Genomic DNA, 17,718 nt, shown 5'->3' on the forward strand with positions numbered 1-17,718 from the left:
TATGCTTAAACGATAAAGTTCAAGGAATATGTGATTGGGAGAATGCAATCTAAAGAAGTTAGATTCATGAGACCATTCTTTCGTAAACACATCCTAAACGTTCCTGATCATAGGATTGCCAATTGGGCATTGACAGTCCGTTAAGATCAGTACGTGCTGTGTCTTCTCTCAAGGAGAGTGACTAGTCTCGAGTCATTGGTGTGTGTGACATCAAGACAAGTACGTAGGTGCTCAATAGAGAATGAGTTCACTGAACACGATCAACGAAGAGTTCTCATATTCATGTCACATGAGAACTCATGGTTGGGATAATGCAAAGTAGTCATTTGACCTGAGGCATCACAGTTGTCTTGTGGTTAAGTCCTTGATCTTTGATTATGTCAAAGTCACCCCATCGGGGTGTCCACGGCATCGTTGGGGTTAAGCCACTTAGTCATGGAGGCAAGTAAATGCGCAACAAGGGATCTCTAACCTTCAAACCGTTTGAGGGAGAATACTCTATGATATGATTTAGAACCTCTGATCAGAGTATGAATGAGATTTAGGAAAGCGTTCCAAATCACATTCAAGGTAATCATATAAGCACACGAATCACATTGGATAGTAGACATGAATAAATAAACTATCAAACAAAACAATGTGGTCAAGAGTATTAGATTAGAGAAAGACCGTATTGCATTTGTAATCCTAAACTGAATAGGTTCTCCACCTCTTCTGATTAGCTTGGGTAACCATGATATGCTGCTAGGTGTCACTCATGGTTTGTGGAAGCCCTAAACATGTGTAATCACTAAAGGGAGAATTGAAAGTAAGTTTCAATTCACAATCGATGTAAAATGGTTTTAATCGCCCACTGCCTCGCTAAAAGGAACCTAATGGATCGTACACCGTGTAAGGTGAAGATTGAAGAAACAATGGAGATGAGTAAGAATAATTAAATGGTTTAATTATTTATGGCAAGGATTAATTAATATGTTAATTAATCAAACGAATAAGTTCGTTAAAGACCTTGGGGATAGTTTTGGACCTTAAGGCCCAATGGGCTTCGAACGTCAAGCCCATTGACTTAAGTTGTATGACAACTTAATTCACAAAGGCCCAAAAGCCCAAACAAAACCCTAGGGCCGGCCATTTAGAGAAGGGTAGTGAACTTGGACTCATTTACAAGTTTGCCACTCCAATGAATTAAGGTATAAATATGACTTTATAGCTAAAATTCATTAAGGGGTTTGTTTTGGAGAAAATTTGAGAGAACATGTCTCTCCATTTCTCTCTAAAGAGGCCGGCCCCTTGGAGGGTGTATCTAGCCATACTACTACTCCAAGGTCACTCATTTTCTTCTCCAATCTCTCCTTGGTGTGGAGACTTAGAGGTTCTCAATTTTGGGAACTTGGAGAAACCTATTCTTCCATCCAAATCCATAGATTTTAGATGCAAGGAATGAAGGCCCTCTCTTTGGGTGATTAGCCTTTGCTTATGCAAAGAGGAATCTACAAAGGTATATATTTTTCAACTCACTTTGATTTTAGTTGAGTCTTGGTTCACCAATCTACTAGGCTTTGAATTTCATGGGTAATGTTTTGTTTTTGAATGCATGCAAGCATGATTCCGCCTTTTAATTGTTAAATGCATGCTATAGATGTTATTCAAATGAACATGTTTTCACAAAATCATCCTTCAAGTGGTATCAGAGCCTAGGTCTAGTAGTTGGTGAATCCTTTTGGGTTTTGTAGTTCATAGTTTGTGATTTAAAAGTTGTAATATGTTACAAGCTTTATTCTTGTTTCTTTGAATGTAAATTTTGTTAGAAAATTTGCCATCTCAAATGTTGTAGATGTAGTTCATATGAGCATGAATATTGGAGCTAAAATTTGGTGCCATGCTTTTGGGAATTTTCGGCCAAATCCAAAGGGTGGATTTTTGGGTTCTTGTTTGACTTGTTAAAAGTGTTTTCAAGTAACTTTTGGAACCCCTATGTACCCTAGTTTGGTTATATGTTATTTCCCTTAAGTTTGAATGGTTTTGGAATGTTTTTGGGTGAAAAAAGTTCATGGAAATTTTTTGGGGTTTTCATGAATGTTCTTCATTGTTCTTGACATTTTTGTCAAGAACAAAAAGGTTTGTGTTTTGATTCAAAGTTTTGATTTATTTCATAAAGTTTTTGTTTTATGTTTTTCAAATGATTTAATGTGTTAGATATTTGTTTAAATGGTGTAAGAGATGTAAGAGATATTATGGTGGGTGTGAAAGGATTAATTTCCTTTCACACACACCACTTGCATCACTTGCATGCTTTATGTCAAAACTCACAAATCAACACACACATCACCCCTTTTCTCTTCCAAAACTGGCCCTCTCTTAAGTGGGAGTACTTTTGGGGCTTTTATGCAATTACATAAAGTTTTGATACTTTTGTGTATTTGCACTTTGGCCCAAAAGTTTACGTTTTTACGTTTAGGTCCAAAAACGCTAAAGGACAAATTGTTTTGTTCCTTTAATGAAGTTTTTGCATTGTTTAAATTTTGGGTTCTACTTGTATTTACATGAAGTAGTGGACTTTTGTGTTTTTACAAAGTGACGCTAAAAGTTTATGTTTTTGCAATATAGCCCAAAAGTTGAGGTTAATTGCTTTATGGCCCAAATTAGGTAGAGAACAAAATTGTTTTGTCTCTTTAAATGAGAATTGGATTTTCATTTTCTTTAGCTCCATTTAAATCAATTTTATGGATACAAAAACCAAATGAAAATGTTGCATTCAAATTAATTAGTTAAAGTGTTAATTAATTAAAGGGTGATTATGAACCTAAGCCTACGATAATTGATCTATGTGATAGGCCGTTTCAAATTTGTTTGAACCATGGGAATGCGTAGATTAGATTTTGGTTGTAATTTGATTTGATCAAATGTTGTAAAAGAGCATAAGCTCTTCTTTACTTTAAAGTAATTTGTTTTATGCAAATGTTGTAATGAGCATAAGCTCACCTTTACTTTGAAGTACTTCTTTCTTGCTTTATTTGATATGCATGAAAATGAAGTAGTTGGGTCCAACGCCCCTAAGACAACACGCCTTAATGTGATTAAACGCGTAACTAAAATCAATCACCATCCCTAGACCGGTCGTGTTGAATCTAAACAAAGGTTCATAGTCATCCTAAGGCCCTAAAGCAACTATATAGTCCATCAATGAATGCAAACCTTATGTTAGTAGTATCATATACTCTTGCTTTAAAAACCGTTTTATAAGCATAGTGGGAGTATTATATACAACTAAAAACAATCAAATGGACCAATAGTTGTAATAGGTCCAAAATTGTTTTAATATATATTAAAATGTATGTTTATATGTGATGAGACCTAAAACCCTCAACCAAACCATTATTAAGTTGATAAGCATGAGAGTGCTTTGAACACTCTTTCGTGGCCTTCCACCGTGGTAGGCTCCAATCGTTTATAACTTGTACACCGCCTTCACCCTATCATGGGGGAGTGCAAAATGCATGCTTATACTCAGGAGGAGTCTATATACATACATGATGAGGTGAGTGTAGGCAACGAGGATGGCCGACATCGTATCATCGTGAGGCTATTCTTGAACCCCTTCACGAACTAAGCATGGTGGGAATGACTTAACTAAGTGCAATGGAGCCAACATCATATCATTGTGAGGTGACATTCTCTAGAGGCCAAATAAGATGGGTACTTGTATTAGTTGCAAATGAGTAAGCGTACTCTCTCATTATTATTAATGCTAGCCAACATCATATCATTGTGAGGTGGTCTTGGTAATAGTGAGCCTACCATACCCTACTAAGAGTTTCATCCAAAACTGTCGAATTCCAATGAGGGATATGGAATTTTCCAAAAATAGTGGGTGGTGCTATTTTGATTTAAAGACCCGAATCAAATGGCTTAAAATCAATCAATTTATATTCGTTATGTATTTGTTTACCAATATATTTGCAAACGCTATCCAACACTTGACAAATAATAGCCGAAAGTTTAGTTTCCGGACTTGGTACTACAAAACCATAGATTGTCTTTAATGGCTTGTAAATGTACCTAAGTAGTCTCTTCCTCACAATCTTCCTATTGATAATGTATCATTAGAAGATTATGTTAGAAAAGGTCTATCATAAAGAGGACAACACTTTTAATGTCATAATTCTTCAATTACAAATTGTTGTATGAAGAAATAAGAGTTGCTTTGAACAACCCTTAGTCAATGCAAACACTTAGTGCTTGTTTCTTTGTTACATGAACAAGGAACTTGAGAAGAAAGCACAAAGGCATGGACACTTAATGTGCCATGATTCTTCACTTACAATTTGTTGTATGAAGAAATGAGAGTTGCCTTGTACAACTCTTGAAAGTTTGTAATTATGTTTAGAACATAATGGTTGGTTGACAAAAATAGTCCATCAACATGGACTTATGATGATTTTGAATCATTGAGTGTTGAAGTGTTAAACCACTTAACGAGACGGAAACTAGGCAAGGACTTCACCTTTGTTTCCCTATCCTAATGGTTCACTAAGTTTATTGTAAACTATGTAGTGAACAATAAACACATACTCTCCAAAATCGTTTGATGTGTATAACACAATTGAAATAAGTTTCAAGAGAGATAGTGGGAGTTTAGGGACCATGACTATTGTAGTCAAAGGAGAAGTCAAATGAAGAAGATAAAATTAACTCCAAGGGAACAAACTTTCTTTATGAAAGGATGGACATTGGAAGGGGTATTTGCAAGAAATGTCTTGCAAGTGTCAAGAACACATCTTTCGAAGGTGTTGTAAATTGTTCTTGAATAGTTCAAAATAGTTGGTTCTTCTACTTGAATGCTTGATTCGTATTAGTAACTATGTTTTACAATCGTTGTAAAAATGTGACTAATAAGAAGTAAAAGATATATGAGAGAAGAAAAAGGTGCTGCATATTCGGAACGTGAATAAAATAAAGATCTTTGCGAAAGCAGATAGTACTTACTTCCTCATATGAACTACCAAAGAAATTGGAAAAACCAAAGATTGTCTTTACATTCCAATTTTAAGGAACTTAATTCCATCACTATAGTAGAGATGGATGAATGTTTTGTTTGACAAAACATTGTTCTTTATTAATCAATGATTGGATTATAGTAATCTAATTGATTGTCTCTATAGTAGAGATGATATGGTAGTGTTAACTGTTTAGAATATAATGATGCTTAAAACCCAAAAGGTTGCAAGGTAGTGACTAATCCCAACTAAAGTTGTGATACCTCTAAAACATAAATTACGAGTTGGTCATAGATGGATGCTTTGGATCATTAGATCCGGATCCAATACCTTCTTGTTAAAATTGTATAGAGGCGAAATGTTCGAATCTTTATTCTTTTGGAAAGAAGAAAGAATCACAAAGTTGTTGAGGTTAATTCACTTAGATGTTAGTGGCACTTGTCCACAAACATAATACTACTCATGTTGTACGACATTCACCGAAGATCACTCTCGGTTGGACTATAGTTTATTTTGAATAAACACAAGTCCGAATACTTTGCAAAATGTTTCAAAGAATTCAAGTAATGTAAGTTGATGAGTAAGACGTCTAAAGTAATTACCTCCTTAGATTTGATCAAAGATAAGGTAACACTTTAGAATAGTTTGCTTGAAAGATATCAAGGAAATAAGCATCATAAGATAATAGATTTCTCTATAAGGAGAAGAACGAACTTAAATAAGATTTAGTTCGTTGGATATTATCAATTACCCATATATAGGATATATACTTCTAAGACAATATGATTGTCAATTAGAAGATCTTCCAAAATTTTCATGACTCCATAAGATGTAGTTGGAAAGAAAGACAAAACTTAATCGTGTTAAGATTTGGGGTTGTGTGCTAATAAGCAATATTTGTTTGATAACAATCTTGTGGGATATCCTTAAATTAACTTTTGGATATCGCTTCTATGAACCAACTAACAAATGTTGTTTTGTTGAGTAGTTCATTGTAATCCTACAATGTGATTTGCCTAAAAGCAAATAAACGAGAGATAGAACTCAAAGAATGGGTTCTTTGAGAGACAAGAAAGTAATCAACAAATATAAACAACCTAGTTCCTATACCAAAAGCTCCAAGGTAGTCGAGAAGGATTTATAAACCGTCTCAGTTGAATGGTTTGAACTTTATGACTATGTCATAGAGTTGCACCTCTTAATTCGAAAGAACTAAGAATGAAAATCCTTATGACTACACTGAGTGTCTATATATGATATATACTCAAGGAAATGGTAAAGTACCATTTGACCCGAAATAATGAAACCTTCATAAGCTAATTGGTAGCTTAAGGTGACTACAATCAAAGAGAATGGTTGACTTTGAAGAAACCATCTTTGAGATAGTCTTGGTTTCAATTAATTCGAAGATTGCTAGCTACAACTAAATGGTGATTCAATGTTTGGACATAATATGGGTTTCCGAAACAATTATTAAGATAGTCTTAATAATATATGTCTAAAACTATGAATCACAAGACATATAAGTTGTAGAGATCCAACCATCATGAATCTTAGCAAGCTAGTGGGAGCTATAAGCATTTTATGAGAAAAAGGATCAAATCATTTGATTTCTCATAAAGATGTAAATGAATCGTTTGTTTACTAGGTTTACAAAAGATTAGTGGGAGTTAATCATGTTCCTAAAATTTAAATATATAATGATAGAATGTATATGGGAGACATAGTCTATATACATGGGATGGAAATCTATAATGATAGATTTTTAGGATATAATTGGATTATATCAATTCCTAATAATAGACAAAAGATGATAGGAAGTTTCTCATATGATGATGAACTTCAATCAAAAGGACAACTCTAGTGAGACTAAGAAGTTGCTCTTCTCAAAGAGAACGTACTCTTTGACTCCCAAAGAAATAATGCGTAAATAGAATCCTTTATGCATACGCAGAAAAGTGATTTATGTATTTCATATTGTATGAAAAACATTGATATGGGTTGTACCTAGAACGGTACAAGACGATATCAGTGCAAGCCCAGGATCAGAACCATGGCAACTGTCAAGTAAGTCCTTAAGTATTTAAGAAATACTAAAGGATAAATTCCTCAAAGATCGAGGAAGAATTAGAGTAACGTAATGGAAGCGTAAATGCATTAGATTATGAATCTAATCCATCATTGGATGTTTCTTCATTATGAATGAAGAGATAAACAGATATCTCTTTGTTATGACTAAAGAGATATTTGGATGGAAACATTAAAGTAATGACTTTAGTGTGTTCCATTATGAATGCAAAATATATTGCCATATAGAAGTTTGCAACAATGTTGTTTGGATGGGAAAGTTCATTTATGAACTCTCTATTCGGTTCCAACCAAAAAGTGTTTGACACTAATGGGGCGATAGCTCAAGCCAGGGAATCAAGGTCTCATCAAGGTCCGAACTCAAATGAGAGACTGAACCACATGATTGAGAATCATGTATAATGGTGACGTCGTTATTCTCAAGGTTGCTTCTATGGATAACATATAGATATCGATTGTCTAGGCCTACTACTCAGCCATTTATGAAATGACTACAGAAGAGGTATCATCATGATGACCAAGCTGATTGGCTCTAGTGCAAGTGGGAGATTGTTGGAAATGTGCCCTAAAACCAATCATATGATGATACTTTACGGACATTTCACATGTTAAACTAATCTAGTTTAACTATAAAGGGCAAAGATTATTGTTTGAGCCGTCTCATATAAATGTTATATGCTTAAACGATAAAGTCCAAGGAATATGTGATTGGGAGAATGCAATCTAAAGAAGTTAGATTCATGAGACCATTCTTTCGTAGACACATCCTAAACGTTCCTGATCATAGGATTGCCAATTGGGCATTGACAGTCCGTTAAGATCAGTACGTGCTGTGTCTTCTCTCAAGGAGAGTGACTAATCTCGAGTCATTGGTGTGTGTGACATCAAGACAAGTACGTAGGTGCTCAATAGAGAATGAGTTCACTGAACACGATCAACGAAGAGTTCTCATATTCATGTCACATGAGAACTCATGGTTGGGATAATGCAAAGTAGTCCTTTGACCTGAGGCATCACAGTTGTCTTGTGGTTAAGTCCTTGATCTTTGATTATGTCAAAGTCACCCCATCGGGGTGTCCACGGCATCGTTGGGGTTAAGCCACTTAGTCATAGAGGCAAGTGAATGCGCAACAAGGGATCTCTAACCTTCAAACCGTTTGAGGGAGAATACTCTATGATATGATTTAGAACCTCTGATCAGAGTATGAATGAGATTTAGGAAAGCGTTCCAAATCACATTCAAGGTAATCATATAAGCACACGAATCACATTGGATAGTAGACATGAATAAATAAACTATCAAACCAAACAATGTGGTCAAGAGTATTAGATTAGAGAAAGACCGTATTGCATTTGTAATCCTAAATTGAATAGGTTCTCCACCTCTTCTGATTAGCTTGGGTAACCATGATATGCTGCTAGGTGTCACTTATGGTTTGTGGAAGCCCTAAACGTGTGTAATCACTAAAGGGAGAATTGAAAGTAAGTTTCAATTCACAATCGATGTAAAATGGTTTTAATCGCCCACTGCCTCGCTAAAAGGAACCTAATGGATCGTACACCGTGTAAGGTGAAGATTGAAGAAACAATGGAGATGAGTAAGAATAATTAAATGGTTTAATTATTTATGGCAAAGATTAATTAATATGTTAATTAATCAAACGAATAAGTTCGTTAAAGACCTCGGGGATAGTTTTGGACCTTAAGGCCCAATGGGCTTCGAACGTCAAGCCCATTGACTTAAGTTGTATGACAACTTAATTCACAAAGGCCCAAAGCCCAAACAAAACCCTAGGGCCGGCCATTTAGAGAAGGGTAGTGAACTTGAACTTATTTACAAGTTTGCCACTCCAATGAATTAAGGTATAAATATGACTTTATAGCTAAAATTCATTAAGGGGTTTGTTTTGGAGAAAATTGGAGAGAACATGTCTCTCCATTTCTCTCTAAAGAGGCCGGCCCCTTGGAGGGTGTATCTAGCCATACTACTACTCCAAGGTCACTCATTTTCTTCTCCAATCTCTCCTTGGTGTGGAGACTTAGAGGTTCTCAATTTTGGGAACTTGGAAAAACCTATTCTTCCATCCAAATCCATAGATTTTAGATGCAAGGAATGAAGGCCCTCTCTTTAGGTGATTAGCCTTTACTTATGCAAAGAGGAATCTATAAAGGTATATATTTTTCAACTCACTTTGATTTGAGTTGAGTCTTGGTTCACCAATCTACTAGGCTTTGAATTTCATGGGTAATGTTTTGTTTTTGAATGCATGCAAGCATGATTCCGCCTTTTAATTGTTAAATGCATGCTATAGATGTTATTCAAATGAACATGTTTTCACAAAATCATCCTTCACCCCTAGCAATCTGCTTCGTTTGCCCCTGTAAGGAATTGTGTTTCGTTGCTTTTCTTCTTTTCCATGGTAAGAAAAAATTAATTTTCTCGTGCTTCTTGATTTTTTGGAGCCTCAGGGCTGTAGTGTTACTACCATGGTAGCCCTGCTATTGCAGGAGGCTCGGCTGCTGGTGTTGGGCTTAGCATGCTGAGGTTCTACGACGTCGGTCTTAGGCTGTTGGGCTTGGGCCCGTGCAACAAGAGAGGCACGAGGAAAAAAGAGGGAGATGCGAGCGCGACAGCTCCTCCTCATTTGGTTTGGGCCATGAAAGTCTGTTGGGCCATGAGGAGAAGAGAGGAAGCACTGGGGCGTCTGCTCCATGCCATGTAATCTAGGTTGCTGCGCCCTTTGGACAGAGGAAAGGAGACCAGGTTGTAGGGCCAGGTGCAGCTTCTGGGCTCGTGAGATCTTTCGAACATGTCTTTCTCGAGCCACAAGAACAATAAATTCATTCTGGTGTTGTATCATTAAGGCGGATCTACAAGTAAGCTAAGCTACTTCAAAGCTGCTCATGTTAAGAGAAGTTTCGATACGCAGTTCAGGGGCTTCCTCCAGATGTTTAAGCACCCAATTTCATCCGGGTTCGTGTGAAGCAGGCCAATGATGGTAGTAGCCATGGGCCGTGTGGTTATAGGGAGCTATCAAGTCTAACCCCTACTACTTCGTGTTGGGGTTCACCTTTCCCATGCCTCAGTTCTTCCAAGAGGTGATCTGCTCCATGAAGTGTGCTCCTGCTTAGTGCTCTCGGAACGTGATTCGCATGATAATGGGGTTTCCATAACTTAAGCAGGTCATTTAACTTGGACCTGACTGCCAACGAGTTTTAGTAATTCTTTGATATAGATCACATCGATGGTGTTGGGCCACTGAGGACCCACTATAGGCGTTTTGATCACTCGAGCAAAAAGAATCATGATTGGTCTAAGGACACCCTTGAGATTAGCAGAGAGTGGGAATTCGACTCCTTGCCTAGGCTGCAGGTTCTGATTGCCTTCATCGATTGTAAGTAAGTTGCTTAGTACTTTTGATGAGCTGCCTTTTGATTTGTCCTCCTCTGTTTATGTAGATTCAAAATTCGGTTCAACTCCCAAGACTTCTTAAAAAATGAAAAAGGTACTTAGTCCTGCTGAATACCGTGAATGGCATTGGCTACTTACTCCTCTTCGTAAGGAGAAAGGTGGGCTGCCCTAATTAGAAGAGATTAAGAGGATCAAGGGTGAGGCGTTTGCTCGTCTGATCACCATTCTAGAACCTGCTGCAAATGAAGACAGGAGAAAGAGATCTTCATCACCTGCTCAAAAGTCATCGGTGGCGACAACACATAAGACTTTCTCTGCTGCTCGTGAGGGTTCGTCCACTATTGAGAAGCTCGTGATTGACTTGACTTCTCTAAAAATGAAGAAAATGGTTGCTGGATCTGAGCCTATGAAGCTTGTTGATTTGATGATTGCTCAGTGGAAAAGTTATGTCGTGCCTCTATGCCTGGGTTTATTCTGAGGCAGCCTTCCGTGCCCAAGTTTAATCCAATTCCGAAGGTGCGTGTAGCCATAAAGAGCGATGATGGTGATTCCACTGCCAAAGTGGTGCCAAGGCCAGCTCTTCTTGTTGAGACTGGAGCATCTGCTTATATGAGCAGCGATGATCAGTTTGCCAAACTAACCTTAGAGAAGTTTTTCGAGATCTATGCTCTTTTGAAGACCGATCTACTTGAAGACACAGAAGCATGCGCAAGGTTTGTTAATGACGTGAACAAGGTTGTGAACTCCAGTTTCTTCGCGAGGCATGAATCTTAGTTGCAAAAGGCTTCCATACTTGCTATGATGCAAAAATATATGACCTTGGCAGCCGAGTACACTCATTTGGAGCAGGATGACGCCAAGGCTACTAGGGAGATAGTGGTAACCATAGTAGTAGAGGTTTGCTTGGCTGCTGATAAAATTAAAGAGTTAGAGTTTAAACTTGGCTTTTTCAAGGGATCTGATGTCTCTGCCCCCACTGCTCAGTAACTTTAGACCACTTGCCAAGAGTTCAACAACTTGAAAACTCAGCTTGATGCGATCTAAGGAAGTAGAGCTGCAAAGAGCTTTATCTGCTAGCGAGTACCTGAAGAAGAAACTAAATGAGTTGCAGAATGCTTTTACTAACCTGATTGAGGGGAATAAGTAGTTGAGGAATGAGAAGTCTAGTCTTGAGGTTTTTGTTGCCTAAGGTCAAGCTAACTTTTACAAGCTTGGCTATATTGATCATTTTCTTAGCATTACTATCTAACTACGCTTTCTTTGATAAGGACCTCGATCTTTTTGCTATTTACTCTGAGGATCTACTCAAGTTTTCCTTTTAGAGCATCGTTGGTGGAGCAGCTGAGGATCAGGTTACCCAGGTAGGTGTTGCCGAAGGTGGTGTCGCCAAGGTAGGGATGGCTAATGACAGTACTGAGTAACAGTCTTTTTACATAGACTTTAGGATTTTACTTTCTTGGTTTACTTTTTCCTTTGCTTGAACTTTGTTGGCATTCGTGCCAGTTTACCAATTTGCTAGAAATTAATAAACTAGTTTTCTTCGCTTTACTTCATTTTTGTCTCTTTGCCTTGCTTCAAGCTTTTGTCGTAGAATGAACAATCAAGCAGGGTGCTTTGAACAAAGCAGTCAAGCCCATCTTCATTTCTTTAGGCACCAACTTCAAGGTGTCAGGTGCAAATCTTCGCATGCTTAAGGCGTCTTTTGAAACTTCTAACCTGTAGGGCCGAATGACCTCTGTAATTGTATGTTTCGTATCGGTGGTCCACTAGATTTGTAATCCCAAGGTCGTTAACAAAGCACACTCCTTTTTAATAAGTAGATAGACTTGCATGACCTATGTGACTGTTGATCTAGGCTTAAGACCTCTGCATAGCTATTAACCATAGTGTCAGCAGCCAGGTACCATACTTACAGAAGCAGGCGAGTCTGCATGACTGCTCGGTTTTAACTTTGATCTTTTTAGACGTTGAACTACTGAAATTGATCTCCTATTGTTGCCCCCTGACTATAGGCTGCTTAGTTAGTCGTCATTTCTCCAATCCTTTGAGCTGCGTAGCCTGTATCATAACATACTAAGGATTGTTGGGGCATGAAATTCACTAACCTTTCGCATCAAAACTGATTGGTTTAATAGAATTTCATGGGCAGTGATTCGAAAGAACACATTGCATTTTATGTAACCAATTTCGTAGGCTGCGTAACAAGTAGCATAACATTTTATGAATTAGTGTAAACCCAAGGATTGTGTGGATATATAGGTTTATACGATCAACTGCTCAAAAGTTGTACCATATGTATCTTCCAAAAATCGTAGGCTGCTCATTGAATTGGCAATGGCTTTCGGTTCCCAGGGATCTTCAAGAAACTGTAGCCTACTCATTAAATGAACAGTGGCTTCAGGTTTTCCAGGGATAAGCAGAGATTGCTAGTTGGTCACATAGAAAATGCTTAGCTCATTACGCTAGTTGGTCACATATTTGATAACTCATATATTTCGTACATTTATATCATCCATTCCTAGTCCTTTTGTGATATTTTTGAGTTAAACTTGTTGCATTTTACCCTCTTTTGTGTTAGTGTGCAACTAATCGTATTTGGAGCTTAATTGAGGACATATAAGGCAAAATGGTGCTAAAAGTGGAGAATTGAATAAGGATGCTAATGTTGATAAAGAATTAAAAGTGGAAATTGAATATGGTGATGAATATGGCTCTTTAGAAGACCAATAACAACAAAAAAATGTGGGAATTAAATGCCCAATTACTAGGATGTATTGGCAATTTGTAACAGCTCTTTAACATTATAAAACCTAGCCTTTCAGCCATTTTCATATACACCTTTCATTCTGAGCGAATTTCACAACTCCAGTAACTATTTTTTCTCTCTTTTCATCCACACTCAAAATTGCACCCATTCTATACAGTCCAACATCACCGAAGACTCATCCCGACAGATTGTTCTTGGAGAAGTTCAACATCATAATTGCGTCAAGGGTTTCCTTTCTCTTTGATTTATTTTCACTCATGTTGTGTATTTCCAATTTCATCTCTATGAACATGATGTGTAACTAAATTCATAGCTAGGGATTTCGATGTAGCCTTGCACAATTGATCCATGTTTTTATGTTAAAATATTCAATTCATCAATATGTCTCTTGTTTCATTCACTGAATCTTTTGTTAAATTTGTTTGTAAATTTTAATGATTGATTGCCATTAGGATAATTGATTGCCATTAGGATTTCTTACAGATCTTTTGATCAATATTATAGTAAACATCATGCTTAATCTTGGTAGACATGTGAATGAATGAAGAGAATGCAATGCAAACATCCTGCCATGTATTTTCTTTGGTTCTTTAACATTTTCTTGCATGCTAAAGACTCTTAATTTGGAACCGAAATTGAACATCCCAATTAGGTTGTAGATTAGGAGAATTTGATCAGCCACACATCATATGGCTGATCATATATATGTAAAATGAACATGGAATTGGTTTTGTAATGGTTAACTCAAAATCCCTGGAACCATCCTCATTGTTTCTCAATCAACATATCATTTGTTGTTACATTTCTCTTGCATTTTTAGTTATTCTCATTAATAGCACAAAACCTACATTCAAAGTTAGTAATTTATAGAGGTCTAATCAATCTCTGCGGTTTGGCACCCTTACTTGTGCCGTTATACTAACCATATATTGCACTCGGAAGGAACACAACAAAATTATGGCACCGTTGCCAGGGGCTGTTTTTAGTCCCCTATATTTGCTTGTTCTTCAAACCCTATTTATTTTAATTTTCAGTTTAGATTTCTAAATTTCATTTGTTTTCTTTCTATTTCTTAGGTAATATATGTCCGACAAACTTGCTGAGATAGGCCAAAGACTTGAACTTATAAAGAGTAACACTTTTGAGAACATTCTATCAACTGGTACTCAAATTAACCGTGAAGAAGAGGACGATTAATCTTCTAGATCAGCAAGTGTAGGTGCTTATTCTGAGCACTCCAATTCTGAGCAAGAACAAGATATGGCAAACAATGACGATGACTATCGAGCTTTGGAGGACTATGCTCAGCCGATCATACGAAATTCACATTCGTGTGTCACATCTGGCCCGAGCCCCCACCACATCCCAGGCTCGACTCTACCGTAGCACGATGCTATCCGCTTTAGCCCCCGACCACACCCTCACGGTTTTGTTTATGGGAACTCACATGAGAACTTCCCAGTGGGTCACCCATCATGGGATTGACCTTGCATGAACTCACTTAACTTCGGAATTTCGATGGAACCTGAAGCCAGTGAGCTCCCAAAAAGCCTCGTGCTAGGTAGAGACGGGAATATACATATAAGGCTTACATGATCCACTCCCCTGGATGATGTGGGATGCTACAATCCACCCCTTTAAGGGCACGACTTCCTCATCGGCACACTTCCGCCCAGAGATTGGCTCTGATACTAAATTGTCATAGCCCGGCCCAGTCGCCCACCACATCCCAAGCTCGACTCTGCCATAACATGATATTGTTCGCTTTGCGCCCTGACCATGCCCTCACGGTTTTGTTTATGGGAACTCACATGAGAACTTCCTAGTGGGTCACCTATCATGGGATTGCTCTTGCGTGAACTCGCTTAACTTTGGAGTTCCGATGGAACCCGAAGCTAGTGAGCTCCCAAAAAGCCTCGTGCTAGGTAGAGATGGCAATATACATATAAGGCTTACAGGATCCACTCCCCTGGACGATGTGGGATGCTACATCATGCATCTTGTTTCCTGTTGAAGCTAGAAACTATGATCGTAAATCTTCACATTTTCATATGCTTCCTTCTTTTTATGCTTCATTCTTTTTATTAAAGAATTCTATAATGTTGTGAGTAGTTTACCTTTGCAGGGAGTGAATGAAGCAAATCTGAGGATAAGACTTTTTCCCTACACAATGAAAAATAAAGCTAAGGGTTGGTTAATGACTTTAGCACCTGGTTTGCTCACCACTTGGGATGCCGTAGCTAAGAAATTTTTGGAGAAATTTTTCTCTACTCAAAAGACAACTACTTTGAGAGGGCAAATCTGTAATTTTGCACAACATAGAACCTTTCAATTAATGTTGGGAGCATTTTAAAGGGCTTTTGCTATAATGTCCACTTCATGGGTTACCTTTTTACTTACAAATGCAAATTTGTTATGATGGATTAACCTAAACATGTCAATCAATTGTTGATAATGTAGTAGGTGGGCTTTAAAGAAAAAGAATGCTTAAGAGTCATATAACATCTATGAGATGTTAGGATCTAATGCTCAACACAAAGATATAAGAGGTAAACGAGCTGGAGTGTATGAAATGAGTTCTAATAACGATCTTGCATTGCAGGTGGCAAGTTTGGAAAAGAAGCATGATTCTATGCTCAATATGGTGCCTAAGATAGCTGAGGTGTGTGCCATTTGCAACATACCAGGTCATCCTACTTATCAATGCTCAGGTAGTGAGGCTTATCCTGAATTCGTCCAAAAGCAAGTGAATCTTATAAACTCTTACAATCAGAGGCCACGAAATGACCCATTCTCTAATACATACAACCCTGGTTGGAGAGATCATCCCAATCTCTCATGGAAAAATAACAATCAGTTTCAAAATTTCCAACCAAAGCATGCTACTACACTTGAAGATACGGTTAAATTGCTAGCCCAAAACACCGTTCAATTCCAACAACATTTGGCTGCTCTAACCAAAATGGAGACATAATTACGTAATATTGCTGATGCTTTAAGTCAAAGAAAGCCTGGCAAGTTTTCAAACCAATCGGTGATACTTCAAAGGAACCAAGAGCAAGCCAAAGTAATCATTACACTTAGAAGTGGTAAGGTTATTAATAATGGAGTTGGCATAGAAGTTACTAATGAATCTGATCATGTGAATGCAGGTGCGACTCAAGAAGAGAATGAGAAACCAAATGACAAACCAAGCAATGCCATTTCTTCATTTGAAGCACCAAATCTCCATAAGGCTGAGAAACCTTACACTCCTCCCATGCCATTCCCAGGAAGACAAAAGCAAGCAGGATAAGTCATTTAAAGAATTTTTTGATATTATAAGGAAAGTGAATGTTAATTTACCTTTACTTGATGTCATTAGGAATATGCCAGCGTATGGGAAATTTTTCAAAGAGCTAAACAACTATAAGAGGAAGTATGGACCTAATAAGAAAGTGATGGTGCCTGAAAATGTGAGTGATGTGCTTCAAAGAAAGCTTCAAACAAAACTTAAGGATATGGGTAGTTTTTCTATCAATATCACCATTGTAGAAAAGGCTATGCTCGATTTGGGTGCTAGCATCAATTTAATGCCCTATTTAGTGTACCTCAATTAGGTTTGGGGGATTTGAAGGCAACAACTATTTCATTGCAACTTGTTGATTGATCAGTGAAATATCCAAGAGGTATAGTGGAGGATATCTTAGTTCAAGTTGACAAACTAATTTTGTGTTCTGATTTTGTAGTGTTGGATATGGAAGAAGCTCATATACATGATCGTGAGTTGCATATTTTGCAAAGACTATCATAGACGTGCAAAATGGTCTTCTCAACATGACTGTACTAGGAGAAACTATGCAATTTCAAGGAAATTTTGTGAAAAACATGTTCATTTGAGCAACATCTATAGCATGCAATTAACAATTAAAAGGCGGAATCATGCTTGCATGCACTCAAAAACAAAACATTAACCATGAAATTCAAAGCCTAGTAGATTGGTGAACCATGACTCAACTTAAAACAACATTTGTTAGTTGAGAAATTATACCTTTGAAGATTCCTCTTTGCATAAGCAAAGGTTAATCACCCAAAGAGAGGGCCTTCATTCCTTGCATCTTAGATCTATGGATTTGGATGGATGAAATGGTTCTCCAAGTTCCCAAAATTGAGAATCTCAAGTCTCTTCACCAAGGTTAGATTGGAGAAGAAATGAGTGACCTTGGAGTAGTAGGATTGCTAGCTAAACCTTCCAAGGAGGCCGGCCTCTTAGACAGAAAATGGAGAGATATGTTCTCTCCAATTCTCTAAAAGAAACCCTATATGAATTTTGGCTATAAAATCATATTTATACCTTAATTCATTGGAGTGGCAAACCTGTAAATAAGTCCAAAACTCACTCCATCTCTAAATGGCCGGCCTTAGGGTATTATTGGGCTCATTGGGCCTTTGTGAATCATTATTCATTAAGTTGT

Source organism: Malus domestica, chromosome 06 (assembly GCF_042453785.1).
Source record: "Malus domestica chromosome 06, GDT2T_hap1".
Lineage (NCBI taxonomy): Eukaryota > Viridiplantae > Streptophyta > Magnoliopsida > Rosales > Rosaceae > Malus > Malus domestica.